Here is a 16,218-nt window from a genome sequence, read left to right on the forward strand (position 1 = left end):
CCTGACTGGCTTCGTAAGCACAGGTTCCCCAGCTGCCAGCCTGCTTGGGCCTCCTCACTCCTACTGTCTCCTCTCTGCCCGGCCTCAGCGTCTCCCTGGCAGGGATCCCAAAGGGCTCCTCGGGCCATCTGTTTATGGAGGCCCTGGCTCCCGGAAGCTCACCAGTGCCTCTGGTCCAGGAGATACAGTGGCTGGGATTTCCCTCATCACACAAGTCTATACATTGTAAAAAATAAATAAATAAAATAAACTGCAGATAAGCAGAAAGAAAGGAAAGCCAGCCAAGGTTATTAAATGGGAGAGCACGTCCTTCCAGCTTCCCCCTATGGACTTCTATCGATGAGATCTGGGGAACATGGTCATTAGCGTACGTGGGGGTGTATTTCACAGACGGCTTTTCTGTTTCCATGCATACCAGTCACAGCCCCCACTGCTGTACCTAACAGCATTAGCCCTGATCCCGGTGTTCATAGCATCTGGTACATCATTGGCGTCTACCTTCCTGAAACCATGGAAAAATCGAAGAAGCCGACTCTTCATCCTTCGTTTGGTCTGGATCTAAATAAATATGTTGCTTAAGTCTTCTCATTTATTACATGGCTCCCCTCCATTGTTGGTCCAATCCCAGGATTCTGTTGAAGAAACCTGGCCATTTGTCCCCTGCGTACTCCGTCAAAGGCATGCTTCTTTCCTTCGATGCGTTGCTACGTGTCTTTCTATAGCAGGAATGGCGGCCTCGCCTTCTCACCACCATGTCCCAGTGCGGGAGTGCGCTATCCTTTATGACGCAAACGCTCACAACAGTTTAGGCCTTCGGATCCTTTGCCACACGTGGCTCTTCTATGAGAGTTGAAACGGAGCATCCCTGCTTGTATTCTCATTTCCTGAAGTGATATTTCAGATGGAAAATAGATGGGTTAAAGAGCGAGCGCATTTTTTGTTTGAGTGTGCCCACTTTTCGTGGTGGTCTAGTTGGACAAGAACATGGTATTGACATTGAGACTAAGAAAAGCTGAGATGGGGTACCCCAGGCCATAAACAGAGTGTGAAGACGCAGGGTGTGGGGAGTGTAAGGACCTGCTACTGGCTCTGTGGGTTCAGGCCAGCCTTGGGAGAGCTTGGGCTTGGGCTTGGCCTTTCACAAACCCGATAGGTCGCCTCACTTCTCTGGGCTTCAGTGGCTCTGTTAGTACGATTGGGGCCATTTCCAGGTCCAGGACGACTTGCAGGGCCATGAAAAGCAGCAGCCCCCTGAGGGCTGGCGTAGGACTCACGGGGAACCATGACTGGCTAACAGTGGAGCAGGCAGCGCTCCCTTCCTCAATGCTAGGCGACTGCATATCATTCACCAAACTAATACCCCCTGGCCTGGGGAGCGGGAGGTGGTGGTGTATGTAGAAGGTTCTTTTCCGGCTCTGGGCTCCCTTACTTAGGCCCAATCCATGCGGCATCAAGTGGATTGGGTTAGCTATTAAAGGTACAAATCTTGGCTTCTCAGACCCCAAGAAACAACCATTTGTAGGACTCTTGAACTTTTGTCTCCTGCATAAATGATTCGAGTGCAATTGTCCTATTGTTATTTTAATCTCTGGTTTATACAGCTAATTGCCATGCATAGACGCATATCATTTAGCAGCATAGATGTTAACCGTGTGCTTGAGCATTTGTTTATGCTGTCAGGTCCAAGAAAACCAAAGTGAATCATCTCCCTGGTCACCCAGGGTGGGGGTGGGGATGGGCTCGTCATTGGTGACAGTGCCAAAGCCAGATAAAGAATTCTCAGGAAACAGTGCCCGGGCTGATATGACTGAAGAAAGTGCATAAGGACAAAGTGGAGCGGTGAAGGCTGGGGTGCAGAAAGTGACTCAGCGGTGGCCTTTGGGGAGCAGGGCTGCTGGTTCTGCGTTTAATGTGGCACAGCGACAGACAGGCTCTGGCCAGAGCTCTCCGGCGCCAACCCTGGATTTACCTTCCTCTGGTACCAGGGACTACATGCTCACACCTTCCTGTGCACGCAGTAACACTAGGGCCCAGAGAAAGTCATTTATGGTGGCCCAAGGTCATGCTGCCTCCTCTCAGAGTGGGGCTCCACGGGGAGTGATGTTTCCAAGGAAAAACTGGGGTGATCATTGCTGTCATCCAATTGATTTATGTATTGCCTCAAACCGATGGCTGATGGGAGGAAATCCTCTCCTGCCTTGGGAAAAGGGGTTAAAGAAAGAGGCCAGGGGGCTGTGGTGGTGGTGGTGGTGGTGGGTGGATGTCCTGGGCTCTCTAGAAAGAAAGGGATGCATCCACATGAACACAAACGAAAAATCTCACCGCCAACAGGTTGTTCGGTCGAATACATAGTAACCCCATAGGAGGGAGTAGCACTGTCCCTGTGTGTTTTCCGAGGTTGAAACTCTATGGAAACAGAAAGCCTTCTCTTCTCCTGGGGGCTGGAACTGCTGACCTTGCAGCCCGTAACCCACTGTGCCACTCGAGCCCTTGGTGAACACCGTAGCCTGTCCTATTTCCCGATGGCCTTGGGCAACACATCAGTGTCTTCAAGCCTCAGGTTACACATCCTTCAAATGTTAACAATAATACTCAGAGTTGTCCTACAGACTGATAATGAGTTCAAAGTTCTTAGCAGGGTGCGTGGCCCTAGGAGTGTGCCCCGTTCTTCCCTCCCCGGGCTTGAGATGGTAGGACCGCGAGATGTTTCCCGCTTGGACCCCTGAGTCTGCTGAAAGGATGGGAAATGTGGGAGAAGGTCTCCGGTTGGCAGAAAAGGGCTCAGTTTGATTACAAGCCTGCTTCACCCTCCCGCTCCCAGCTCTTCCCTGACCCTGACGAGGCCAGGGAGATGGCACCAGACTGCAGGCAAGTAAGGTCCCAGGGGAACACACTCAGGAGCTGGCACTGACCTCCTGTCCCCCTCTCGGCCCAGGAGCCCCGAATGACTGGTCTTTACTGCACAGCACCTCTCAGCGGCCATGCCCACGCCTATGCTTGTATTGCAGAGACATCCCCCTACTGGCGTAGCTCCTGGCGTAGCTCCTGGCGGACATAGAAGGAGCTCTGGAAATGTGTGTGGCCTGAGAAGCAGCCACGAGGCTCACCCCGGACCACTCCCATCCTCCCCATCAGCCGACACTAACCCCAGAGCAGCTGGTAGTCCTCAGCAAGATACCCTGTTTCCCCGAAATTAAGACATCCACCGAAAATAAGACCTATTTACAGTTTTGCCTCTCGCTGAAATATAAGGCATCCCCCCAAAAATAAGACCTCCCGAAAATAAGGCCCCCCAAGCTACCGTAACTCTGGACTCTGGACCGTAGTGGCGGGCACCACAGTGCAGCTCACTGTTGGCTGCAGCGCAGCCGGAGCAGACAGGAAGGGCGAGGTCTCTTAATAAAACAATAAACAATAAATGTGTACTGTACTCTTCTTCCTGGAAAAATAACACATCCCCTGAAAATAAGACCTAGCACATCTTTGGGAACAAACATTAATATAAGACACTGTCTTAGTTTCGGGGAAACAGAGTAGTCGAAGCACCTGGTGAGTTATGGCAAAGAAAGAGGACCAAGCTCCAGGGACCAGGAGGACACGTCCAGAAATCATAACAAGAGGAGGACTCTCACCTGGGGCCTAGAAGCCCAGAGACAGTCTTGGGGTCTAGCCGCTGAGGTAACCGCTGGGGTAGAGTGGCAGTGAAGGACAAGGAATGAATGAATGGAAGCAGTTGCCCCCTTTCCCCAGCTCTTTGGCTTTAAGGAATGTTGTCAGGGACCCTGTGGTGTGATAAGAGCACTGGACCAGAGGCAGAATCCTGGGTTCCAGAAACAATCCCCCACTGATTTTGGAAGGGTCCCTTAATTTGTAGGTCTTCGGCCCTCTAGACTCGCTGATGGTATTCTTGCCATCTTTATAATTCAATACAAAGGTGCAGTGGAAAAGAATGAGCGAATAATCATAGCACCTACCCCCAGTTGGGAGAACTCATATCTTAACTGGATCCTCAACACCAAACCTAGGAAGTTTGTAGCACTATCCTCTCCCTCTTAAGGCTGAAAAATAAAACTGAAATAGGAGAGGTTAAATAATTTGATCTCCTTCCCACATGCAAGAACATATGTTGGAATATGTGTAGAAAAAAACTGGGGGGCAGGAGGGACAGATGCCACGCTCTTGATAGGAATCCCCTCGAATGGAGAGATTTTTGGCAGGGGGTGTGTTTTGGCTTGTTCATGGGTTTATTCGTTTCCCGCTGCTGCTGGGACCCCCTTACCTGTTTAAACAAGACAAATGTATGACCATTCAGTTCTGGAAGTCAGACATCTGAGATCGATTTGATGGGACTGAGATGTCAACAGGGCTGCCATCCCTCTGGAGGTTCTAGGAGAGCCATTTCCAACTTCTAGAGGCTGCCTCTGTTCCTGGGCTCGTGGACCCTGTCCCCACCCTCAAGGGCAACCATTTAGCACCTTCAAATCTCGCTCTTCCCCTTGTCACACCTCCTTCTTGCCTCCCTCGGGCTTCTTTTGCGAGGATGGCATTGGCCCCACCCGGATAATTCAGGGCAATCTCCCCATTTCAAGATCGTTAACTTAATCACATCTCAAAAGGGCCCTCTGGTCATCTAAGGTAACTTTCTTAGGATCGGGATGAGGAGTGGGTAGATTGGGAAGTCATTTTTCTGTCTCTCATGGGGTGGATGGGTAGGGAAGTTTTCATTGCTTTATAATTCCTTGTTTTCATTGTTATGTATATTCCTGTCTCACTCGAGACTCTTTAAAACACCAGGATCAAGTCACAGCCTACCGTGGATCTCCCAACTGAATCACGCACCCTTCCCAGGCAGTGGATTCCTCTAGGCAGCACACCCTTGGCAGCAACTGTTCCCTGGGTGTTGTGGAAGGAGGGAACTGCTAAGTGATCTATCCCTGCGCCAACCCATCACAAGTATAACCAGCATGACCCACCCCCAGCAGACTCCTGGACAGACAGGACCGAGCCATCTGTTATGTCATAGGCCGAGGGCCCGTGGTGAAGCCCCAAGGATTGTGGGTGATGGCAGCGTGCCGTGCAGACGCTGTTCCAGGATGCTCGCCTGCGTCAGTCATGTGGATACGTGCTCGCATTATCTCATTTTAGTAGGAACTGTTTATTTTCTCGATGATCAGCAAATTAAGTGCCCACAGTGGAGCAGTCCTAGGTGCCTCCCTTTAATTCACGTACTTTTGACCTCTCGGGCTTAGTCATATTGTGAAGACTGTGTGCCGCTGAGTTTTGCTCTGGAATCCAGTCAGCGACCTTTCTGTTTTCAGAGGAATTCAACTCATCCTCATTTTTGGCCGCTCCGCTGATGTCTGGGCCGCCCTGCCCCTTTGGACTCGCCTGTGTAGTTTCTGCCTTTTGCTTTGCTTCCTGGTAGGTGCTTTCTCTAGAGGAAGTGTGTGTCTCCTGGGCCCTTTTACATGCAGACAGGAGAGAATCTTACGAATCTTTCTAGTTTTTTAAACTGGGTTTCAGGATGAGAAGCTTTAATGGAATGCTTTTTTTAATTAAAAAAATCATTCCAAACAAATCATTCATATCACTAATTTTCGCATGAATAATTTTGTCTTTTTAAAATTTTGTTTTAGAGAAATGTGGATTTGAGTTTCCTCCTCCAGCATGATAGCCCTGCGCTAAAACTCAAAAAATAAAAACACCCACGGTCATAGAGTCAAGTCTGACTCATAGCAACCCTTTAGGACAGGGGAGAACTGCCTCTTTGGGTCCCTGTGTAAAGCACATTGCTCCCCTCTGGGGAGCCCTGGTGGTGTAGTGGTTACTTACTGAGCTGCAAACTGCAAGGTTAGCAGTTCAAAACCACTGGCCAGCTTTCTCCTCCCGTAAAGAGTTACAGCCTCCCCCCAATAAAATGATTTTTTTTTAAAGAGTTAAAGCCTCAGAAATCCACAGGGGACAGTTCTATCCTGTCCTATAGGGCCACTATGAAGCAGCATTGACTTGTGGACAATGAGTTGGGGTTTTTGTTATTTATTCCTCCCTGAGTCCCTGAGAGGTACAAAAATGAAGCTGCTAACTGTAAAGGTCGCAGGTTTAAGCTCATCCCTGGGTGCCTCAGAAAAAAAGCTGGCCATCTACTTCCAAACTCTCAGTCATTGAAACCCTGTGGAACACAGTGCTCCTTGTCACACCTGAGAACACCCTGAAGCTGGTCGACTCAACAGTGACAGCTGATGGAATCTTCTAGTAGATGGCGCAGCTCACTGATGACGTAACATTAGATAGCCGTGGTCGTATTAGACCGGTCCTCAGTGAGTCCTTCGAATCCCATCTTCACGCTGCCATGTCCCCGGGGTTTCTCATGATTATGGCTGCAGCCAAAGACCCCTGTTGCTGCATTCTCCCAAGGCTTCCCTAGCTTGGTGTCTCTTCACGCAAAGAGGAAAATCGACTGGGATCCCAGTCTCACTCTGCTAATTCCCTCTCCTTTCTGTTTGTAGGGGTTCTCTTTCAAATGCTTTCTTTTGTTGGAACGGTGAAATTAAGGGGGATTTCTAGTCTAGCGTCTCAAACTATCTCTTCCCAATCCCCCACCACAACTCACCGCACCGATCTCAGTTCAGTTGTTACAGAGTTGGCACGGCCATGTGTAGGGGACTGTCACAGAGGATCAGATTACTTTCTGAGTTTTGCAAACACCATCTCATTTTACCCTCACATTCCATAGAAACTGAGGCTCAGAGGAGTGATGGAACCCGAAGGAAGATAACTGACACACCAGCATTGTCCGTTCTTGGCAGATTACTGGGTCCAAAGCGCATGCCCTCAATCACGATGAAGCAGCATTTTCTTCTTGATAGTCTTGATCACGGTGTTATTTTTGGATCTTGTTATGTGCATTGTCTTGTTGCTAAGCCCATCGGGGTTTAGATGATTTATTCCATGCTTTGTTTTCCATTGTAATCATCTCTTTAATTTGGCTCAATTTAGGTTTTCTGTGCTAGTATTCTTGGCATTACTAATTCTCTGCTTTTCTATGCTAGAGCTTTTATTCTGCTAAAAACCAAAAAGCTCCTGGGAGGGAGGGGGGAAATGAGGAGCTGATATTAAGGGCTCAAGTAGAAAGCAAATGTTTTGAGAATGATGATGGCAACACATGTATAAATGTGTTTGACACAATGGATGGAGGGATGGAGGGAGGGATGGAGGGATGGATTGTGATAAGAATTGTATGAGCCCCCAACAAAATGATTTAAAATAAATAAATAAAAGAAAAAAGAAAAAAAAGCTCCTACCTCATGTTAAACTCTCCTCCCCCTTTGGAATATATCTTTACAGATATGATATAAATACTATTCAAATTTGTACACACACACATCGAAGCATCTACACATAGAAATTTAATTTTACAAACATGGAATCATGTTCTGGCTATGTTTCCATGCTAGTACATGTAGATGGTTTTTATTCTTTTGAATAGCAACATATTTCATTGTACAGATGCACCGTATATCACACATCATTCACCTTTCAATCGGCCTTCGGATTTCTTCTAATGTTTTGCAATTATAAATGCAAAGACTTCCCATATGCACACATTTTTCTACATACATGTGAATCATTTTGTAAAATTCTGAGAGGTTAAATGTGTGTGCTGAAGGAGGGTCATGAAGGTTTCAAGCATCATCCATATGCTCCCTTGGGAGGAAGGTAAAAAATATTTGCCCCCATCAGAGTAAGTGTTATTTCATTAATTGGATTTTTGTTTGTCATTCTTCAGCACTTCCCCACTTGTTTCTCTTTTGATGGTAGAATGTTGATTTAAAATGTTTACTGCGGCACAATCAGTCATAACAAATAAAATCATTAACTGGATAAGAGTCATCGCTAGACAACACCAATTTTCCATTTTTCTATGTTGAGTTCCAGTCCTTGCATGTACAAGGGAAAGTTCAAAAAGTCTGTGACAAATTTCTGTTATCTTTGAATTATTATTTTTATATTATATTCCAAGCTTTTGGAGGCCCCTTCACGCATAATTATATTTTAATGTGTCTAATTAAATGCCGTTAAAAAGGAAGACCTCTTTAAAGTATTGAAAAGCAAGAATGTCAATTTGAGGACTAAGGTGCTCCTGACCCAAGCCATCGTATTGTCAATCACCTCATATGCATTTGAAAAATGGATTGGCTAATGAAGACCGGAGAAGAATTGATGCATTTGAATTATGGTGTTGGCAAAGAATACCGAACATCCCATAGACTTCCAAAAGGGCAAACAAATATGTCTTGGGAAAAGTACAGCCAGACTGTTCCTCAGAGGCAAACGTGGCCAGATGTGGTCTCACATGCATTGGACATGCTGTCAGATGAGATCGGTCCCTGGAGAAAGAAGTCACACCAGATGAAGAGAGGGGCAGAGAAAAGAGGAAGGCCTTCGGCAAGATGGACGGACACAGTGGCTCCAACATAAGCATCGTTGTAAGGATGGTGCAGGACCGGACAGTTTCATTCTGTAGTGGACGGGATCACTGTGACGCTGGACCAACTCAATGGTACCTAACAACAACATTTAATGTCTCTATGAAGGCAGTACAGATTTGTTTGTTTTATCACAAAATGAATAGCCAAAACAATCATTAAAAAAGAAGAAAAATGAAAAAAATTTTAAATTAAAAAAAAATAGAAGAAAAATGTAGGAAGACTCACACTCTGTGATTGCAAAACGTATTACAGAGCTCTCCTCATTAAAGCAGTATGGCACTAGTTTCAGGATAAACCAATGGACTAAAACTGAGGGTCCACAAATGAAGCCATACCTCTATGGCCAATTGGATTTTCTTATTGTGGTAAATAACTAGGCGTGTGACACTTCAACCATCATCGCATGTACAGTTCAGTGATCTACATTATGTTCATTATGGTGTTCAACCATCCGATTGACTTTTCAACAAGTATGCAAGTCCCTCCAACAGGAGTCTCTTCAGCAAATGACACGAGGATAATGGCATTTCCACATGCATGAGGATTGAAGTTGGACTCCTGCTTCAGGCCATGCACAGAAATGAAGTCCATATGGATCAATGGCCTAAGTATAAGAACTAAACCATAAACTCTTAGGGGAAAAGTAAGGATAAATTTCAGGCCCTGCTAGTTGACAGTAGCTCCTCAGATATGACACCCCAAACATAAACAACAAAAGAAAAAAAATAGATGACTTCATCTGTAAAGCATCCAAGAACATTAGCAAGAAAGTGATGTCATGGGGTGGATTTACCATCAGAGGCATCAGCATGGCCAAAATTTGATTTTGCAATCCTTGCCTTCAGAGTTGTGAGAGAACAAATTTCTGTGCTTATAAGCTTAAAGGGAAAAAAAGGTGAAAACAATGTACAGAATGAGAGGACATTTTGGAAGTCGTATGTCATAAGGGCTTAATATCCAGAAGATAAATAACTCCTACAATTAAATCACAAAAAGATCAACAACCTAATCAGAAAGCGGGCAAAGTTCTTGAGTAGAACTTTCTCCAGAGAAGCCATACAAGCATGTGACCATACAAGCATGTGACCATACAAGCATGTGACACGATGCTCGACATCATTGGTCATGGCTGTCCTTTCTTAGGTGCCAAGATGTTGGTTCCAATCCATAGCAACCCCATATACAAGAGAGAGTGCTCCGGACCCATCCTCACAATTTGTTGTTGCATGTGAGCTCATTGTTGCAGCCACTGTGTCCTTCCAGCTCATCAAAAATCTTCCTAGTTCTCGCTGTCCCTCTGTTGACCGAGTACGTTGTCTTTTTCCAGGGACTGTCTCTCCATGAGACCATTGAGACAAAGTCTCCCCATCCTCGCTTCTAAGGAGCATTCTGGCTGTACTTCTTCCAAGACAGAGCTGTTTGTTCTTTGGGCAGCATTTTCAGTATTCTTTGCCAGCACCATAAATCAAACGCATTGATCCTTCTTCGGTCTTCCTTATTCAATGTCCAACTTTCACATGCCTATCAGGCCATTGAAAATACCTTGGCAAAAAAGAAAATACCTTGGCTTGGGTCAGGCCCTTCCTAATCCTCAAAGTAACATCCTTGCTCTTCAACCCTTTATGGAGGTCATCTGCAGCAGATTTAAGGGGCCCTGGTGATCTAATGGTTATGCATGGGGCTGCTAACTATAAGGTCAGCAGTTCAAAACCACCAGCCGCTCCAGGGGAGGAAGATGGGACTTCCTACTCTTGTGAAGAGTTACAGTCTTGGAAACCCACAGGGGTGGTTCTACCCTGTTCTAAAGGGCTCTTATGAATCAGAATGCACTGCATGGCAGTGAGCTTGGTTTGAGTGTGTGTAGCAAATTTTCCCAACACAGTGTGGCCCTTAAGCTGTTGACTACTGCTTCCAGAAACACCGATTGTGGATCCAAGCAAGATAAAATCCTTGACAACTTCAGTCTTTCCCCCCTTCGTTATTATGTTTCTCGTTGGTCCAGTTGCGTGGACTTTGGTCTTCTTTACACTGAGTTGTAATCCATATTGAAGGCTGCAGCCCTTGATCTTGATCCGCAAATGCTTCAAGTTCTTCTCATGTTCAACAAGCCTTCTGATCCCGATACCACCTTCTTCTTCATATCATCCAGCGTCTGGTGTTATTTTCTCAGCACACAGATGGAATAAATATGCTAAGGTACAACCCTGATGCACTCTTTTCCTAGTTCTGTTCGCACAACTGCCTCTTGATCCATGCTCAGGTTCCGCAGGAGTTAGACCATTCAGGGCTCTGGAATGCCCGTTCCTCTCAAGGCCAGCCGTCGTTGGTGACAATCCATGCAGTCTGATGACCTTTGCAGAGTCGATAAAACACAAGTGTCAAATGGAGGGTGGTTGAAGATATGGGGCAAGTGGAACCCTCCCACGATGCTGGTGGGCAAGAGTTTGGTGGCTCCCCCAAAAGTTAAACATAGAATATGATCCAGAATTTAACTTGTAGGCATATAGCCAAAAGAGTTGAAAGAATAACTCAATCAGATACGTGTGCCCCAATGTTCAGTGCATGGTTTACAATAGGCAAAAGGTAGGGAAAACAATTTGTCCATCCATAAATTAGGAGATATCTAAAGCAATGTATTATTAGTCCATTATAAATAGATCATACTTTCCAGAGGTTCCAGCCTCTCTGAGTCCTTACCAGATGAGACCAGTTTCTCAAAAACTAATGTGCAGAAATTATAACCCTTACCCGGACACTGACACGGAGGAAGTAGCTATACCCACTTCATCGTTCCAGATCCAAAACTAAAAGAAATTCAGGGGTATTTTTTTTCCTTCTGAAATGCCATCTTTCAGAAGGGTTGGCCAGGGAAGAAGAGCCAAGTGTCAAGACCAAACCAATAGAATGTGGGTTCCAGCCTAGAAAGGAGCTGGTGCAGCGGCGACCAAGACCTCTGTTAACCTTCAGGGCTCAGCTGACACTTCCCGCCTCTGAACGTCTCTGGTCCTTACAGCTCTCCCCCTCACCTGGACACCTAATTAATCACTTAGCATGTAAGTCATCTAGTCACCAAATGGCCCCTTGAGAGTCTCCTCTACGCCGCCCAGCACTGTGGCAGTAGAGAAGCATCCGTGAACAGGAAAGGCACAAGTCCTACCGTCTAGAAGCTTATAGCACAGCATGTATGCAAGCATGGTGAGTTATTGCACGTTCTCCCCAGAGCTGGATTGATGGTTCACTCCTGCGGGGTGGGGTGTGAGTCTTGCATTCCTTTGGGATCCTGTAGGATTTAGCATGACCTATGGTCACAGCAATTTCTCTGTAAACAGCACTTGAACAACTAGCAGTGGGTGGTAAAGTCAGAAAAGACCTGATTGCTTCATGAGCTTCCTCCCTTTAGACGCATCCGGATGGAGAGCCCCGATTCTGACATTCCTGGGTTCTGAGTTCAAGCCCCGATTGGCCTGGATTGGATGGATGCCTGTAGACAATTATTCTCCGGACCTCAGCTACTTGCTCTAAATAGTGATTATAAGGATTAAATTAGTTACTTTGGGTAGAGATGTTACAGGGTCTAACATGGAGTACATGTTAGTCTCCTTCTCAGAAGTCATTAATCTTGGATAAGAAGCCAAGGAAGTTGTTTTCCAAATATAGGAGAACATTCCATTCGTTTGGGGCCCTGAGTGCAGAAGGAGGAGTGGAATTTTCGTTCTGGACAGGAAATTGAAGCCTCAAACTACAGGTGGCTTCCCTAAAATCTCATCAACTTGAGATGCCCAGTGTATTTAGGCAGCCCCGCCAAGAAGCAAGAAGTTCATACTTAGTTTCTCTCTCTCTCTCTCTCTCTCAAGGGAGAGCTTCTTTCAACAGTTCATGTGAGGTCATCGTCCAGGGAAGATACAAGAACTCCTGAGAAGTGTGTTGGAGTAATTCTCAGACTTTTACAACTTCCTGAAGACTGGGTGGGGAGCAGTCGACTTGCTTTGTCACGTTCCATTTCTGGCAAAGCTAGGAAGGAGTAATGAGTTGCGGATCCCCCTTCCTCTTTCATGGAGCCAGGCCCTCGTCGAAAACAGAATGAGTGATTGGGGGCTTGGAGAGAAGGAAAGGGGCATTCAGCCCAGGGGACAGGCTGGGACTAGGAACAAGTCACATAATATCACTCAAGTCCCAGACCTCGCAGACTCTTCCAAAGTGGAGCCCTGCCCTCCTCATCTCAGCTTCTCTAGAAAACAAACAAACAAGTCGCATTACCATGGAGGCCACTCTGACTCAGCGTGTCCTTCCAGGACAGCCTGGGACGGCCCATGTGGCTCCTGCCTGAGACGGTCACCCTTTACGGGATAGAAAGCCTCATCTTCCTCTCGCCACCCTGCTGGGTATCAAATGAACCCACTCGGCTGGTCCGAAGGTAGTGAGATCTCACAATGATTGCTTACAGTCAATTACTGGTCGACCTATTTGTCTACCCCCCCACCCCCACCTCCCCGCCCCACTACTGCACTTGACTAGTCTAAAAAAATAAATAAATAAATAAAACAAATCCACTCAGAAGCACAAAGGGGAGACATCACTGCCAGTGAGAGGGATGAGCTAGGAGTGGAGCCTGTCTTTTGGACCCCAAGGTCCCTGCACATGGTACCTCCTTGATCCCAGAAACCGCAGTGACACCAGAAGAGCAGTAGTAACAGAACCGGCGCCCACAGAAAAAGGGAAACTGAGTGTTGATCTCCCTTGTGGCAGTGAGCCTTGGAAGCCGGAGGAGGTTGTGTGTGTGACCCCACACCATTCTTACAGATGGGATCAGGAGTGGGATTCATTGCAATCACTCCAGAATCATGGAGATGTGAGACTTTGTAAGACCAAAAATAAGGGGTGTGGGAATCGAAACTTTTTATTCTTTGATGGTTTCTTTGAATGTTGTTCCCTGTAAAGGTTTAAAGCCTGGGTTCTCCAACTTGGCTGGTCATTGGAATCACCTGGGATCTAGTGACACGACAGATCCCTGGGTTTCCCCTCCTAGAGAGTATGAATCATTTGGTTGCAAATCGAGCCCAGGAATCTGTAGTTTCACCAGACCCCCAGGTGATTTCAATGATCAGCCAACTTTGGGAAGCGCAGGTTTAAAGGGTTATGAGCTATGCCGCAGCTGAGGGGAGAAAAGAATGCTGCTGGAGGGGCCTGGGGCGAAAGCCAGGCTGATGAAGCAATGCATGATTGACAGGGGGGCCCAGGGCCTGCTGGATCTACCCCGCCAAAGACCCAAGGCCATATGCACATAACTAAAGACCCGTCCAGGGGTGGAGAGGAGATTAAATGTGGGTACTATTAAAAGGATTAAGGGTTGTGTGCTTATTGAGGGCACCCTGGATAGTCCCATGGGCTTGTGCTGCAGTCTCTTGTTGCCTCTGATCTCGGTACTTTAGGCAGGGAATCTTGAACGCGCTCCACTCGTGGCTTTTTCCCGTGGATGGTCCCAGCCTTCTCTCTCCCTGCTTCTGAGATGCCTCTCACACACAGAGCAGTGGGAAAACTGACAATCCCCACGTTAGAGCCTGCTACACCCTACAGGCATGGTTCTGCCCAACCACCTTTATGGAAGAGCCACAGTCAGGCATTTCAGACATTTCATCTAGTACAATATGACAGTGCAGATCAAGGTGACCTGATGTAAAGCGGGACATCATTGACCGGAGTGGGGGTGGGGCGGGGTTCTCGATTAAAAATTTGGTCTATGTGGACCAAATAGACCGTTCCCTAGCTTGTCGTGCATTCTTTCAAAAAATCAGGACTCTTTTAAAGCGTCAAAAATCGGGACTGTCCCGCCAAAAGCGGGACGTAGGGTCACCTTAGACTGTAGACAGACGTGTAGCATAAGCAGAGAAGAAACTGAGAGCCCTGCTTCACACAGGAGAGGGTAGTTGAGTGAGCTGCACACACCTACAGGGAACCAGAGCAGAGTCTCAGATTCTCCGTTTGTCTGAACCAAAAGGCTCTGCCTGCCTCGCTGGCCAACCTCCCAGAGACCTTCCCCCCAAGGCAACTAACTGCTAGTGGAACAACTCCTGCCACACTGCAGAGTCAATGAGAAGAGAGGGGTGGGGAGATGGGTATCCCCGGTTCGAAACACCTTCCAGATGAATGAGACAGTCACCAGGCCACACCTGGGGCACCCAGTAGCTCGTTGTGCCCCTCACAGGGCTGTGAGCCAGGGAGGAGCACAGCGCAGCAAGGGAACTTGGGTGAAGCTCACAAGGGCGAGTGAAACATCTCAGCTTCTCCAAGGCTGCCTCACAGGTGTACCCGCAGTCCTGCACTCTGGCCATCAGAGGCTGGGGCCACCCGTGTGACTCAGGCACCCATCTTTGACCTCCTGCACTGGCCTCGGGCAAAAAGCAGCCACTCGCTGGGGCTTTCTTCCTCCTTCCTTTGCATTGATAGACCGCCAGCCTCACAACAGGGCAGAGAACCCCAGCTGAATACCTACACCTCCTGCAGTCCGCAGAAGTCAGTCAGAGGCGGGGGGCTGGGAGAAGAACAGTGATGTGCAGGTGACACACCATGCTTGCTGAACACCCAGAGAACTTGACCCATTTACCGAAGACAGCCTTTAGTGTGGATTACACCTCCATGTCGCGCAGCGGTTCTCAGCCTGTGGGTCGCGACCCCTTTGGGGGTCCAGCGACCTTTTCACAGGGGTTACATAAGACCATCAGAAAACACCTATTTCTGATGGTCTTAGGAACCGAGACACCGCTCCTCTATCCGCCTCCAGGTGGGTCTGCCCACATGTAGATACACCCACATGCGAGTACCGGGCGTGAAGACTTACCCATGCTACACCATGCTTCAAGACAAATTTCATTTGTTTGTTATTAGAAATAAATATTTCACCATATTTAATGAGATTGTGTGGTGAATCCCTATGCTTTAATGATGTTCAACTTGTAACAATGAAAATACATCCTGCCAATCAGGTATTTACATTATGATTCGTAACAGTAGCAAAATTAGTTATGAAGTAGCCACAAAAATAATTGTATGGTTGGGGGGGTGACCACAACATGAGAAACTGTGTGAGAGGGTCGCGGCATAAAGAAGGTTGAGAACCACTGAGGTAGAGCAGCCAAACGCCTCACAATGGGATCAACAAACATCATGAGAAACGGAGGAACGATTGACCGGGTCAGGGATTTCATTCTACTTGGACCCACGATCAGTGATCAATGTTCACGATAGCAGTCTCAGGATAATCAGACGATGTGATGGACGAATCTGCTACACCAGACCCCTTTAGAATGTGAAAGAACAAAGACGTCATTTTTAGGATTAACCAAGGCATGGAATGTTCAGTGGCTTCACATGCATGTTCCAGTTGGACAGCTGATAAGGAAACCTGGAGAAGAATCGCTGCATTTCGATGATAATGTTGGTGAAAATATCTCTTGGAAGAAGTTCAGTCAAAATGCTTTTCAGAAACTAGGATGACGAGACTTGGTCTCTATGTTAGTCTGGGCACTTTAGAGAAACAAATCCACAGAAACTCATGTATACGAAAGAGTTTTACATAAAGGGTAAGTGCACATCAAGACAACATCCCAACCACTGCTGCCCAAGCCCACAAGTCCAACATTAACCCATATGTCTGACACCAATCCACACAGTCCTCCTCCATCTCACAAAACACATGCAATGATACTGACTGTAGGAGGAAACCCAAATCAGG

Source organism: Echinops telfairi, unplaced genomic scaffold (assembly GCF_000313985.2).
Source record: "Echinops telfairi isolate 266 unplaced genomic scaffold, ASM31398v2 ScPeMD7_8;HRSCAF=38, whole genome shotgun sequence".
NCBI lineage: Eukaryota > Metazoa > Chordata > Mammalia > Afrosoricida > Tenrecidae > Echinops > Echinops telfairi.